The following is a 14444-nucleotide window of genomic DNA, read 5'->3' on the forward strand; positions in this document are numbered from 1 at the left end:
GCTTCACCTTCCCATGCATCATTGTGTCTTAAGGCTCCATCTCAACCTGCTTCAAGACATTGCTGCACTACTGGCCTTTGCTATGATTCGACATCTCATTTTCCTGCGGTTGCTGTCCCTCCTGGCCCTACCTGCTGCCTACATGCAGTCTCTGGTTGGCTTGCCTTCAGGCAGACTCTGCACCTCCTGCCAGCCACTTTGCTGTCTGCTTTCTTGACCATGGATCAGTAGCCTGTGTGAGTTGGAAGGACTTCAGTATATTAACTGACCCACGAAAATGAGTTGGACTGAACCCTCAGTACTGCAATGTGGACTAATTATCTGTTGTATTCCTTCTAACTATATAAACCTATCCATATAATAATAATGTGTCCTGGTTTTGTTTATCTAGAGAACTCTGTCTAACACACTGCCCAAATCTGTTGGCTGCTGATTGAGAGCAAAATAAGAAGCAGCTAATGTGTGGACCAGGAGGTTCTTTGAGAAGAAATGGACATCAAATTCACCAAGAGCTTCATATTTAGATTTCAGATGATGTCTTCTTATTTTTGCGCGTGATTATATCCAGGGTTGATGTAAATTAATTACTGTCTAGCATAAATGTTTAAACTATTCCACAATTTTTTTGTGATTTTGGCAGCTATCCATTTTTTTTCTTTTTTTAAGAATTCTGGGAACCTCAGTAAATTAAAGTGGCCTGTGATACTGTTGAACTCCAAAAGACTCTGAGGAGATTAGAAGAACATTATTTGCTTTCTTCCAAGTTTTTCTTCAGCCAAATTCCCATTACCCAAAGCGTTCCCCCTCATTCACAATAATATGATTTTTTGTTCTTTGATACCTGATCCCATCAACACCTCATGATCATACATGCTGTTGTGCTTCTTCCATGTGGGCTTTGTTGTTTCTCAGCTAGATGGCTGCTTGTTTATCTTCAAGCCTTTAAGACCCCAGATGCTATATCTTTTGATAGCCAGGTACCATCAGCTTTCTCCACCACATTTGCTTATGCGCCCACTTTGTCTTCAGCAATCGTGTCGGGAAGGTGAGCAGCATGCAATGCCAGTTTAACCGAACAAAGTGTTCTTGCATTGAGGGAGTACTTGTATGGAGGCCCAATGTCCATCTGCTACATTAATACTAAACCTATAAATATATGTACATAGATCTGTTTCCCTATCATCATGTATAAATATATTTACATATGTACATGCCTGTATTTAGACCTCTATAAATACCCATTGGCTCCTAGTTCTTTCCTCTATTTCTGAAAAGAGATAAAGTAAGGTGGATATATAGGCACTCTGAGTTGGGATCGCCTTGATGACAATGGAAAATTAATTAGTTGTTCTCAATGCACTGTCACTACCACCCATAGTGACCCTATAGCACAGGGTAGAACTGTCCCTGTGGGTTTCCAAGACTGTGACTCTTTACGGGAGTAGAAAGCCCCATCCAGCAGTGTGGTTGGTGGTTTTGAACTGCTGAACTTTTGGTTTGCAGCCCAACATGTAACCCTTATACCACTAGGGTTAGTAGTTAGTTGCTAAGAATAGTTAGTTAGTTAATATTTAGCTGCTGAGACTAGACAGACATGTGAGAAAGGGGAGATGTACCACTCTTGGTGGGGGTGGGGGTTGGCACAGGAAAACTGGATTTAGATTTTCATTCACATGCTTTCTTCTTCCTCAGAAAGGAGGGAAGCAAGGCATGAAAAGGCAGGATCTTGATCATTCAAACAACAACAGCTACAACAAAAACCCAAACTAGAAAGTGTATCTCAGGATGTCTGTGCTAGCTCCATAGACAAATATCTATGGTTGAACAATACTTGAAATACTGTCCATTAAAGGCAAGTGGGGTGGGAGGGAAGAGGGAGTTAAGGATTCCCTGGGTGGAACGCACAGTTAATGTACACAGCTGCTAACAGCAGATTAATGGGTCAGGTCCACCCCTGAGGCACTTGGGAGAAAAGACCTGGTGAGCTACTTCTGAAAGCAGTTATTGAAAACCTTATGGTTCTACACCGACACACATATGATGGCCATGAGTCGGAATCTACCCCAGAGCATCTGGTTAAGTCAAAGAAACATCCAAATCCTCATGTGTCCCTGTCCCACCCCTTCTCTTGGCAGTCACTTTTCACCAAGCCTTTGATCTAGATGGGGCTGGGGATAGCTCTTCTCGCCAGCTAAGGCTGCTCAGCATTTTAATAAGACAGACCAGTGAGAAGCATCCAGGACCTCCTCTGAGATGAACGCTGACGCACAAAGGGGAAAGGGCCACTTGGCAGAGGAAGGGGGAACAACTGCTGACGGACCAGGTTTACGCCCCACCCCACAACACTTGGGGGAGGGCATGGCCATTCTCCCTCCAGGTGGTGTCTTGAAGAAAGGGCGGCCTGTGTGAAAGTGCAGATTCAGCTGGATGTTTGGAATGACTGCCCCCGACTGCCCTCCCTCCTGCTCCCCTCCAGGAGGGGGAAGGAATGTACAATGAAAGGGATGTGATGACCGGCTTCACCAGACAGTGCAGACCTGCTAAGGGAGACCAGTGACCGAGGTTGGGTGGAGGAGGAGCCTGGGAGAGCAGCCAATGGAGCAAGCCCTAGCGATGACTTGTTAATGAGCTCAGCCAGGTTCACACAGCTGAAGGTTAGAGAGAGCCCAGTAATGCGCAATCATGATGATTTCCTCTGCGTCTCATTCACCGTGGAGGGGGCGGGGGGGACTCGGAGCGTTGCCTTGAGAGAGAATGCCTTGCTTCTTCCTAGTAACAAGGGAGGAGAATTATACAACAAGGAGCCAAATAGATGGTTCTCCGAAATCGAAAACTAAAGTGGTTTTGTCACAGATGCAATTATCAATAACATTTCAAAACTATTTGGAGGTGCCCACCAAATTGGTTGGATTGGCATTGGAACCGCGCAGGGCTCAGGGCTCCTTGTGAAGGCTGAGCACGTGCTTTGGGGTTTCCTCCAGCACAAGCAGAAGAGAGCATGCTGGGCCCTGGCAATCGAGCAAGCTTATGCGGTCAGCTACATTCTTTCTGATGTCTCAGACATTAAGGACACGTGGATGAGGCATGAGAGCGCAAGATTTTAATAGACATCAAAGGACAGCCTAAGGACAACTCATTTGGGATGGATAATGTTCTTTGCTGACTGTTAAAGAGTTTTGATTTAAACTCAGGACGAAGGAAGAAGGAGGGAGGGAGGAAAATAAGGAAAGGAGAGAAGAAAGAAAGAAGGAAACATCTTTTTAATCATAATGTAGTCCTGGTTCCTACACACTCTTTCTTAGAACTTGATTTTAAATGTTCTTCTCCTGTAGATGCTTCCACCAGCCTGCAGCTTACAAGTAAGCAACGAGGCCTGAAGGGGGTGAGCTAGCCAAGGTCCAATCCATTTGAACCCGGTTCTCAATGAGACTTTTCTTTCAACATAACTCTTTGTGGTAGTTCGATGTTTTCATGTCAACGTGAAGATGTATGCCAGTGTAGGGGTGGAATCTCACCTGTCAATCAGGTCACAGCCTGTGGGTGGTTCCTTGATGGTGTGGTCTTTAAAGTGGAGAAACTGGGAACCTCCTGTTCTCTCTGCCCTTTCACCTTCCTGCCTGCTGGGACTCTGTGCCCATCTCCAGGGGCAGCCCCATGTGGGCCGCCTAATCCTGAGAGATGGCGACGCCTTGCTGTTTCCACAGACCTTGGATCCACTCAACTGCTAACCCACCGGCCTGAGACCTTTCTGCTTCCGGCTTTGTTTTTCTGTGTCATTAGCTTGCAGCTATGGGAGTCTGAAGAGAGCCCTGGTTTTCATCAGACTTGTGGACGACTGGGCTGGGATGCTTTCTTTTGATATAAGATTACTTGTTGATATTAAGATATATATATATTATATATAGTCACTGCATTTATTTCTCTAGACAACCCAGTCTAGCACCCTTTCAATAGCCTCATCTACATGTGACAGCAGGATAATGAAAAAAGAAGATTGGAGAATTGGTGCCTTTGAAATAAGGTGTTGGCCAAGAATATTGGATATATCATAGACTTCAAATAAGAAAAATGTGCCTTGGAAGAAGTATAGCCAGAATGCTTCTTGGATGTGAGGATGGGGAAACATTGCTTCACGTGCCTTTTCAGGGGAGACCAGTCCTGAAGAAGGACACCCAGCTTGGTAGAGAGTCAAGGAAACAGCAAAAGCTCCTCAATGAGACGGACTGGCATAGTAAGTGGTGCTACGATGGGCTCCGACAGGACAGGGCGGTGCTTTACTCTGTGGGACTCAGGGCAGCTACGAGTTGGAACAGAGCCCACAGCGCCTAACAATGGCCACGACTTCTGGTGGGTGTGGGGTGATGCTTGTTTATTGGTAGATTCTTGCTCTCCGTATGGCAGATCTAGATTCGATTCTCATCAATGCACCTCAAGCACACCCATATCGACCTGTCAGGAAGTAGGGGGGTTTCGTATTGATCTAAACTTAATTTTCAATTTTAGACCAGTGGGGCTGCCAGACGGAGACAAACTAGGAAGAAAGGATTGGGACTCTGTTTCTGAATATCAGTCAGGGAAAATAGCATGGCTCACAACTGTGCATGTGGTCCTCCACTCATGTCCACCAGAACAAAAGACAGCAGCACTGTTCCTGCTACAGGCCTACTCCCCTCGCTCCTCCAGGCCATTCCTCGCTCATCCATGGGCGTTTGTTGACCAGAGGCTATGACTGGCATGGGAGAGGGTAGATCATTTGGTTTTTGTCTCCAGTCCATCAAGGACCTCACAACCTTTTGGCCTAATCCCCAAGTGAGTTTATACACACAGTAATAACAATTACACAGTAATTATACTGGTGTGTGCATGTCAACAATGGGCTCGGGCACAGGAACAATTGTGAGGAGGGGACAGAACTGACCGGGTTCAGTTCTGTTGTGACTGATTTGATGGTACCTAACAATAACCACCATGCATGTCAAGAGTTTGTAGGCATAAAAGGCAGACCTTTCTAATACATGACAAGTATTGTTTGGAGGGTCTTGAGCAGGGTCATTTAAAATACTAAATTAGAGCTAGATCAAATTAAAGTTAGAGCTTGGAAATGAGGCGGCCAGGCCTTCTGAGAAGGCCTGTGTGCAGGGAAGACTGCTCAAACTCCAGTCCCTAGGAACCCTTGTTTCCCACAGCTTCTGGTGACTCAAGGTGAAAAGGGAGGCTGCGAACCCAATGGTTGGCAGTTCAACCCCCACACCCGGCAGGTCCATGAGAGACAGTCTGGCTACCTGAAGATGACAGCCCTGAATTCCACAGGAGGGCTCCGCTGGAGTCAAAATCGACTAGCCAGCAGGGAACAGCAGCCATTCTTCATGAATCTGGTGGGGTGGCGGGGGATTTCTGAAGAGTGGAGGGATCTCTCTCAGGGAGTCCCTTGGTCCAGTGTGGGATCACCCAGAGAGCATGTTCACATTTATTTCCACATGAAAGACCTGCTGGTAGGGATGTCTAGTACCCTTCCCTCTAGGGGAAGTACCCTACCTCACAGCCCCTTCCTCTGTCCAAATACACAACCTCAGATAGGCATACTGTGCCCAGTAGGAAGGGTCAACACGGGTGGTTGTGTTTCCTGACTCTTCTCGCATCTCAAAGAAGTGCTTCCTGGCAGACTGGACTCGGAATTTTAAAAGGAGACGAAGTTAATAGTGAAGGTTTCCCCTTTGAGTTGCTAGCAGCTTGGGAAAATCCCAAGGGGGGAGGGGGGTTTGCAGAAGGCAGTGACAGCAGCAACGGAGTTGATGTAAATGTTGGGAGAGGGGAGGAAAGGAGGGCAAGGTGAGGAGAAAACCTGCGCTTGCATTTGAGAGCCAGAGGGGCAGCTTGCTCGTCCCCTCTTGGATTCCGTGAGGAGAGCCAGGGGTCAGAGCAGGGCCAGAAGGATCGACTGGGAAGGGCAAGGAGAAAGGCTGAGGCCCAGAGAGATGCAGGAGGCAGGCCCTCCTGATCAGACCCAGAGATCGAACTGCTCCCACCCCTTCACTTGCCCGGGCTGCGCTGCAGCCCTCCCTCCAGGAGTCAGCCACACCACAGCATGCGCCCCCCGCCCCCCCTAAGGGCCCACCAAACTCCAAACTGACGTGGAAGAGGCCAGGAATGCCGAGACCTGGAGCGCACTGCTCTCAGTCCCGTCCGCGGAGCTCAGAAACCTGGGAGAACGGCTTGTAGAAGAGATTTCGAATCAGAAGAATTGGAAGTGGTGGGTGCTGACTTAGGCATGTCCTTTTCCCCCCTCACTAGTTTTCTCGCGGTAAAATCCGTATCATACGCATCCACAGTTCAGGCGTATTTAAAAGAGTTGTACTTTCGCTTCCGGTGGTGGGCAGCCGGGGCGTACGGGCGGTCGCGGCGGCAAGGGCAGCAGGATGTTGGCCACCAGGGTGATTAGCCTAATCAGCAAGAGAGCCCTTTCTACCTCGGCATGCGTGCGAGCCCACGGGACCGTCGTGAAGTCGGAAGTCGGAAGACTACACTCGCCCATCCTACGTGGTCCGGCGAGACTACCCCTTGCCCGATGTGGCCCATGTCCGGAGCCTCTCTGCCCAGCAGAAGGCCCTGAAGGAGAAGGAGAAGGCCGCCTGGAACACGCTCTCTGTGGACGAGAAGGTTGAATTATACCGCATCAAGTTCCAGGAGAGCTACGCGGAGATGAACAGAGGCACCAACGAGTGGAAGACGGTGGTGGGCATGGCCATGTTCTTCATCGGCTTCACCGCACTCATTGTCATGTGGGAGAGGAACTACATGTACGGTCCCACCCCGCACACCTTTGAGGAGGAGTGGGTGGCCAAGCAGACCAAGAGGATGCTGGACATGAAGGTCAGCCCCATCCAGGGCTTCTCTGCCAAGTGGGACTACGACAAGAACGAGTGGAAGAAGTAAGGGGCTCCCCTCCGCCAGCCGCTTCCACGCAGCCGTGCTGTGTAACTGAGACAATGCTAATAAACGACTTGTGTACGTGAAAAAAAAAAAGAGTTGGACTTTCATCACCATCGTCAGTCCCTGTGCGTCTTCCCTCCTCCGGTGTTCACCGTGTGCCCCCCAGTTTCCCCACCTGCCCACCCACCCTGCACCACAGCTCAGACCAGTCCTTACATCAATTCTGGTCTCTTACATACCTGCCCCCTCGGTGCTTTATATGCTGGGAAGCACACCAACGATGGAAAAAAAAAAAAAGGACACACTCACACAAGGAAAGAAAAGAAGAAAAAACCCACCTGCAATATTACAAGTAGCCAGAGAGAATACTTCTGCTGAGAAACTTTTAAACCTAGAACGAGCCCAGAATGGGTCGATGACTGGGTCCCCTATTATACCATAGTTCCATCCACCACCGTGGAGTTTACAATGATCTCTGTGTGACTAGGGCTATTTCCATTCCTTGACCGTGGCCAGAGGGGACCTGCCACAGGTTTAATTCACATAGGTACTCACCTGCAGATGAATGTTGAGCTTCCACTGTCCTCCATGGCCTTCTCAAACTTGGGTGCCCAAAACCTGAGCGCTGAGACCTTTCACTCCATTGTATTTGGAGTTTGTTCTTTGTTATCTTTGGGTCACACAGGCTGGCGTGCTTCTTCTATGTGGAATTAGTTGACACCTCACTTAGATGGCTACCTGTTTGAATACAAGTCTTACAGACCCCAGATGCTATTCTGTTTGATAGCCAGGCACCATCTGGTTATTTGACCACACTTTGCCGTAGCACCCATATCGTCAGTGACCTTCTCATGAGAGCAAGTATCCAGCAGGGCCATATCAAAGAACTAACTGTTCTTGGATCAGGGCTAGAATTAACTGGGAGCCCATAATCTGTTCACTTGTCCACAAATTATATATGACACTGGTTTACTTTAGCAGTCTCATTATCATTTTATAACAAATAACATTGGGCAGAAGGAAATTCTATTCTATAGCATCAATCATTTATCCGAAGGCATAGGATTTGAAATATTACTGAGAGAAAGAGGTTATGCAAGTGTGATAGTTAGATTTATTATGCCAAGTCGGCCAATAGGAACATGTGGGCGGAGGTAAATTAAGTTGCAGCTTGATTGGAGGGCAATGAGATAAATGGCTCTACAAGTCCCCCCACTCCCCACCCCTCTTGCTACCTGGTGTTCAGAACAGTGTGCTGCTGTTTTAATTAGTTTTCTGGCTCAACCTGTGCACTACACTACCTGTGGGCCAAGCCAACCTGTGAATTGTGTTGCTAGGATGGTGGTTCTCAACCTTCCTAATGTTTTGACCCTTTAATACAGTTCTTCATGTTATGGTGACCCCCAACCATAAAATTATTTTTTTGCTACTTCATTACTGTAATTTTGCTACTGTTAGGAATCATAATGTAGGATGTATTTTCTTTGCTACAAATTGAACATAATTAAAGCATAGTGATTAATCACAAAACAATATGTAATTATATATTGTGAAATATTTATTTCTAATTACAAAAAAATGAAATTTGGTCTTGAAGCATGGTGTAGCATGTGTAACAGTCTTCCACCGGTTACTTGTATTTGGGTATATCTGCATGTGGGCAGACCTGCCTGGAGACAGATAGAGGATCGATGTCTTGGTTCCTAAGACCATTGGAAATATATGTTTTCCAAGGGTCTTAGGCGACTCCTGTGAAAGGGTCGTTCAACCTCCAAAAGGGTCATGACCCAGAGGTTGAGAACCACTGTGCTAGAGCTTGAGGCTCCTTGGAGACCTGCTTCACCACCCTGCTGGTGGTGCATATATCGCTTGAGCTCGAGGCTGGTGGATCATGTCGCTGCATCATTTGAGTTCTAGATCCTATCGGGGCCTGCTTCTCTGAGCTCCCATGCTACTGACTTGCTGACCCACCCTGCTGTCTGCTGTCTTTGGGCAGATTCTGCCTGTCTTGCCTGAGGGAAGACTCAGATCTCTGCTACCTTGACCTTGAACCCAGCAGCCCACATGAGTCGAAGGATTTCCAGTGTATTAGCTGTTCCACAAAAATGAGTTAGACTGAGCCCTCTATTTACTGCTGTGTTGATTAATTAGCTGTTATATTCCTTCTCACTATAAAGCATATATATAACATATAAGATATATATAAAACCCATATATATTTATATATATAATCATAAGTGAACAAACTGAATTATTAAATGATTGAGCTCTGTTTACATTCACCATGAGGGTTGAGGCTAGGGGAAAATTTCCAGTAACATCTTTTACAAGGGGAGATCTTTGCCTATCAGATTAATACATGTTATAATAAAGCAAGGAGGCCATTAAATAGTGGTTTAAGGTCACCTTTCATCGGACACTGGCTAAACCAGGGATCCTAGTCCTTGTCTAACGACTGCCAATCCCACAGTCTTAGGGTGACTGTCATTTGGTTCTCTCACCAGAGAATTTCAGTCTTAGGTTCCAGGGATACAGGTAATTTTGAGGCAGATCCCAGTTCAGTCTGTGGGGTTTCCACATTGAGTCCTTCTGGTGTGGCCTGTGGGGATGCCATGATCCTGGATAGACCAGAGTCTAATGTCATTCTAGTACATGACCTATGGCATGGCTCACCGAGGGTTGGGGAGAAACAATTCAGGAGTGTCTAACCAGGAACATAGTGCCCGGCTTATTCTCCCCTTGGGGTCTCTGTAATGATTATTGCGCATCCCTCCCCAGTGTGAGCTTGGACTCCCCATGTACCCACCAACCGAAGTCTAAATGCCTCCTCTGAAAGCGAGATGCTCCGCTCCCCTGGTAACGACTTGACTTTCCAGTAAGGTTCCCCTCTCATTCCTGCTGTGTGTCTGCACCTTGTCTCAACTGTTGCTATGGCATCACATGGATGGTCTTCTCCCTTTCCCCCTTCTCGAAGGAGTGACCCCAGCTGATGTGAGGTCTCCTCTTTCAAGGTAATTCTTATGGTGTGCATGTAAGGAGTGGGGGGGGGGGGCGGTGCTGTTTGGTTCATGAATGGTAGACACTTTGTGTACCTGTTTATTTGGGAGCTGGTCTCTGTGATTGGCTTACTTATTGTTTTTCCTTATAATAGTGGGTTCATAGAGTGTCTGTCACACAGCATAATGGTTTCCAGGTCTCTGTACCATGCAGTGTTTCGTGCTTTCATCACTGCTTTTTAGGGTGATTTAGGCATATTCTGGGAGCACAAGAGAGCTTATGTTAATCAGATTCCAATGATTTACTCAATGTCCTTTTGGAAGGGTGTAAGCACTGCGAGACAGGGGCTGACTTGTCTGTGGTTTTCCTTGCTCCACCTCTCCCATTTAGAATGTGAGGTTGTTCTTAGGGGCCATCCAGTCAATTTTTGGCTCCTAGGAGTGGGTACACACTGGGCTGTGATCTAAAAGGTAAAAAGTTCCAAACCACCAGCCACTCTGGGGCTGTCTACTCCCATTAAGAGTTGCAGTTTGGATACTCACAGAAGCAGCTGTACCCCTATCCTATAGGCTCATTATGGGTTGGCAGAGAGTTTGGGTTTTTGGAAGCAGCCCTTGTGGTGCAGTATTAAAACATGCAAAAGTTTGCTGACCACTGCTCTATGCTATTAACCTGAAGGTTGGCGGCGGAACCCACCCAGCAATGCCACAGAAGACCCTGTGGAGTAGTTCCACTGGGGGGATCACTGTGAGTCAGAATCAACTCATATACAACCCCTTCCAATTTCCTATAGATAAACTGAGGTTCACTGCCATTCAGTTGATTATGTCTTATAATGACCCTGTAGGATAGGGTGGGGGACAGGGTAGGACTGCCCCATTGGGTTTCCGAAACTATAAATCTGTACAGGACCAGAGAACCTTATCCTTCTTGCCAGGAGAAGCTGGTAGGCTCCATCTGCCAACACTGCAGTTAGAAGCCCGATGTACAGCCCACCATGGCGCCTGGCTCATCTCTCTGCCATTGGGTCCATGCGGACATGGAGTGACCCTGTAGGACAGGGTAGAGCTGCCCCTGTGAGTTTCTAAGACTAACTATTCGTGGGAGTAAAAGCCCCGTCTCTCCCCAGGGGTACCAATTTCAAATTGGTGCCCTTGCGGTTGGTAGCCGCTTCGGCACTAGAGCTCCCTCCTGTAAACAGCTGATCCATCTATTTTGAAATGAGGCAGACATGGATTTACTGGAGGCAGTCTAATGCTTGGGGGACATTTGCCTCGGAACTTGAAGAATAACTAGGAGCCCCAGGAGGCTTTAAAGAGAGCTCGTTGGGGGATAATCTCTTATTTTGCTTTTATTTTTACATTTATGCTTCTTAGACAGTTAAGGGGGAATCTGAAGAGCCTTCATCATTTTGTGTTCACCACAGTTAAGCTGGAGTTGGGCCATTTCCTGACTCTGAGGTCGAGAGTAAGCTTCATACGTACTTTTCGGGGCTGGGCAAATGGGAAATGAGTGAAGTTTATCTGGGGCCTGCCTGGCCAGTTGTCTACATTTACCACCTAGGCCTTTTTCATCTCTGAGATACCTAGCTGCTTTCTTTCTCTTCCCGATACCTGCACTTGTAAACAATTCACATCCCATTTAGTCTAAGGTTAAAGTATATAAAACCAAAACAAAAACCTCTTGACATGGAGTCAATTTCTGGGAGCGGCTAGCCTCGTCTTTCTCCCTAGGAGCAACTGGTGGGTTTGAACTACCAAAGACACGTTTAACAGCCCCATACTTGGCCCACGGTGCCACCAAGGTTCTGCATGATGTAAACAGCTAGTAATAATGTCTTCAACAAACATTTAGTGCATCTACCCTGAGGGCGTAGTTCCTAAATTATGAGAGGAGATAAACATTTATTTAGTAATAATAAAAAGAGAATGTAAGAGCAATCTTTGGCCACAAAGAGCTTTTAAGTCACTAGAGTAGATGTAGTTATTTGTCAGCTTGTCATACTGCGGTGGCTTGTGTGTGGCTGTGACGCTGGTGTTGTAAATACCAGCAGGGGCGTTCAAAGTGAGCAGGTTTCAGCCGAGCTTCCAGACACTACGCAGAAAGAATAAGCTACTGCTTCAGCGGAATTAGCCACAGGCAACCTGATGGATAACAGGTGACATGGTCAGGTAGTGAAAACCTCATGACTAGCAGCAGATCATTGTCAGACATGGCGCCAGAAGATGAGCCCTTAAGGTCAGAAGGCTTTCAAAATAGCCCTTAAGGTCAGAAGGTTCTCAAAGTAGAGTTGACCATAATGATATTGATGGACTAAAGCTTGCGGGAGTAAAGCCTTTAGGACAGTGGTTCTCAACCTGTGGGTCATGACCCCTTTGGGGGGTGAATGACCCTTTCACCGGGGTCGCTGGATTTATAACAGTAGCAAAATTATAGTTATGAAGTAGCAACAAAAATAATTTTATGGTTGGGGGGGTCACAAAAACATGAGTAACTGTATGAAAGGGTTGTGGCCTGAGGAAGGTTGAGAGCCACCGCTTTAGGACCTCCATTTGCTGAAGGGGCATGACTCAAGAAGAAACGGGTGAAATATCTATTGATAATGGGAACTTAGAATGTGAAAAGTATGAATCTAGGAAAATTGGATGTCATCAGAAATGAAATGCAATGCATAAAGATTGGTAAGCTAACATGGCCTGCTATTGGCCATTCTGAAGCAGGCAGTCATGGTTTACTATTACAAGAATGACAGCTGCACGAGAATGGTGTTGCATTCATCTTAAAAAGGACAGTTCAAGATCTGTCTTGAAGTATAATACTGTCTGTGATAGGATTCTATCTACACTCATACAAGGAAATCCAGTCAATGTAACTACTATTCCAATTAATGCCCCAATTACTAAAGTTCACACTCACTGACATCTAGTCAATGCCAACTCAATAATGTCCCTCTAGGATAGGGCAGAATGACCCTTGTGAGTTTCCAAGACTGCCACTCTTTATAGTAAAAGAAAGCCTCATCTTTCTTCAAAGGAGGGGCTGGTGGTCTCTAACTATTGACCTTGCAGTTATCAGCCCAATTGGTAAACACTGTACCTCTAGGGCTCCTTCCACTAAAGTTCAAAAAAACAAACTAAACTCACTGACATAGTCCATGCTGATTCTTTGTGACTCTATAGCACAGGGGCGAACTGTGTATTAGGCTGGGTTGACTAGAGAAACAAATCTGGTGACAAACTTATATCTATATGTTAAGAATTAGGGTTGCAGCTAGACATTGTGACTCAAGTACTCCCTCAACACAAGAACACTTCATTCTAATAATCTGGCATTCTGTGATGCTCACCTTCCTGACACGATTGCTGAAGACAAAATGGGCATAAGCAAATGTGGTGAAGAAAGCTGATGGTGCCCAGCTATCAAAATATGTAGCATCTGGGGTCTTAAAGGCTTGAAGATAAACAAGTGGCCATCTAGCTGAGAAGCAACAAAGTCCACATGGATGAAGCACACCAGCCTGTGTGATCATAAGATGTCATTGAGAATCAAGTATCAGGCATCTAAGACCCAAAATAAAATCATACCCTATGTGAATCAGGGGTGGTGGGTGTGGAGTGGAACAACAGAAAAGTGTGGGTAAAGGGCAACAGAGGATGATACAAGATATGAACATAATAATCTATAACTTATCAAGGGTTCATGAAGGAGGGTGGGGGAGGGAGGGGGAAATGAGGAGTTGATATCAAGGGCTCAAGTAGAAAGAAAATGCTTTGAAAATGATGATTGTATGGATTGTGATGAGATGTATGCATAATTAAGTGTGGTGAAGAAGGCTGATGGTGCCCAGCTATTGAGAGATACAGCATCTGGGGACTTAAAGGCTTGAAAGTAAACAAGTGGCCATCTAGCCCCAAAGCAACAAAGCCCACATGGAAGCAGCACACCAACATGTGTGATCATGAAGGGTCGAGGGGACCAGGTTTCAAGTAACAAAAGCAGGGGGGGAAATCATCATTGTGAATGAGGGGCGTGCGTGATGGGGACCCAATGCCCATCTGTAGACAACTGGACACCCCTTGCAGAGGGGTAGTGGAGAGGAGATGAGTCACTCAGGGTTCAGTGTAGCAACAATGAAATTCAAAACCTTCCTCTAGTTCTTAAATGCTTCCCGCCCCCCATTATCATGATCCCAATTTTACCTTGCAAAACTGGTTAGACCAGAGGATGCACAGCGGTACAATTGGGATCTGGAAACACAGGGAATCTAGGACAGATGAACCCCTCAGGACCAACAGTGAGAGTGGTGACACCGGGAGGGAAGGGGGTGTAGAAAGGGGGAACCTATCTCAGGGATCTACATATAACCTCCTCTATGGGGGATGGGCAACAGGAAAATGGGTGAAGGGAGACGCCGGGCAGTGTAGGATAAAATAAAATAATAATTTATAAATTATTAAGGGTTCATGAGGGAGGGAGGGGGAGAAAAAAATGAAAATGAGCTGATTCCAGGAGTCAAA

The 14444-nt window shown here is 46.5% G+C and overlaps 1 pseudogene; it reads left to right on the forward strand.

Annotated features, from left to right (window-relative positions):
- Positions 1-6380: 6380 nt before the first annotated feature.
- On the forward strand, positions 6381-7023 carry LOC142443604 (cytochrome c oxidase subunit 4 isoform 1, mitochondrial-like; annotated as a pseudogene).
- The last annotated feature ends 7421 nt before the right edge of the window (positions 7024-14444 follow it).

This window comes from Tenrec ecaudatus, chromosome 3 (assembly GCF_050624435.1).
Source record: "Tenrec ecaudatus isolate mTenEca1 chromosome 3, mTenEca1.hap1, whole genome shotgun sequence".
Taxonomy (NCBI): domain Eukaryota; kingdom Metazoa; phylum Chordata; class Mammalia; order Afrosoricida; family Tenrecidae; genus Tenrec; species Tenrec ecaudatus.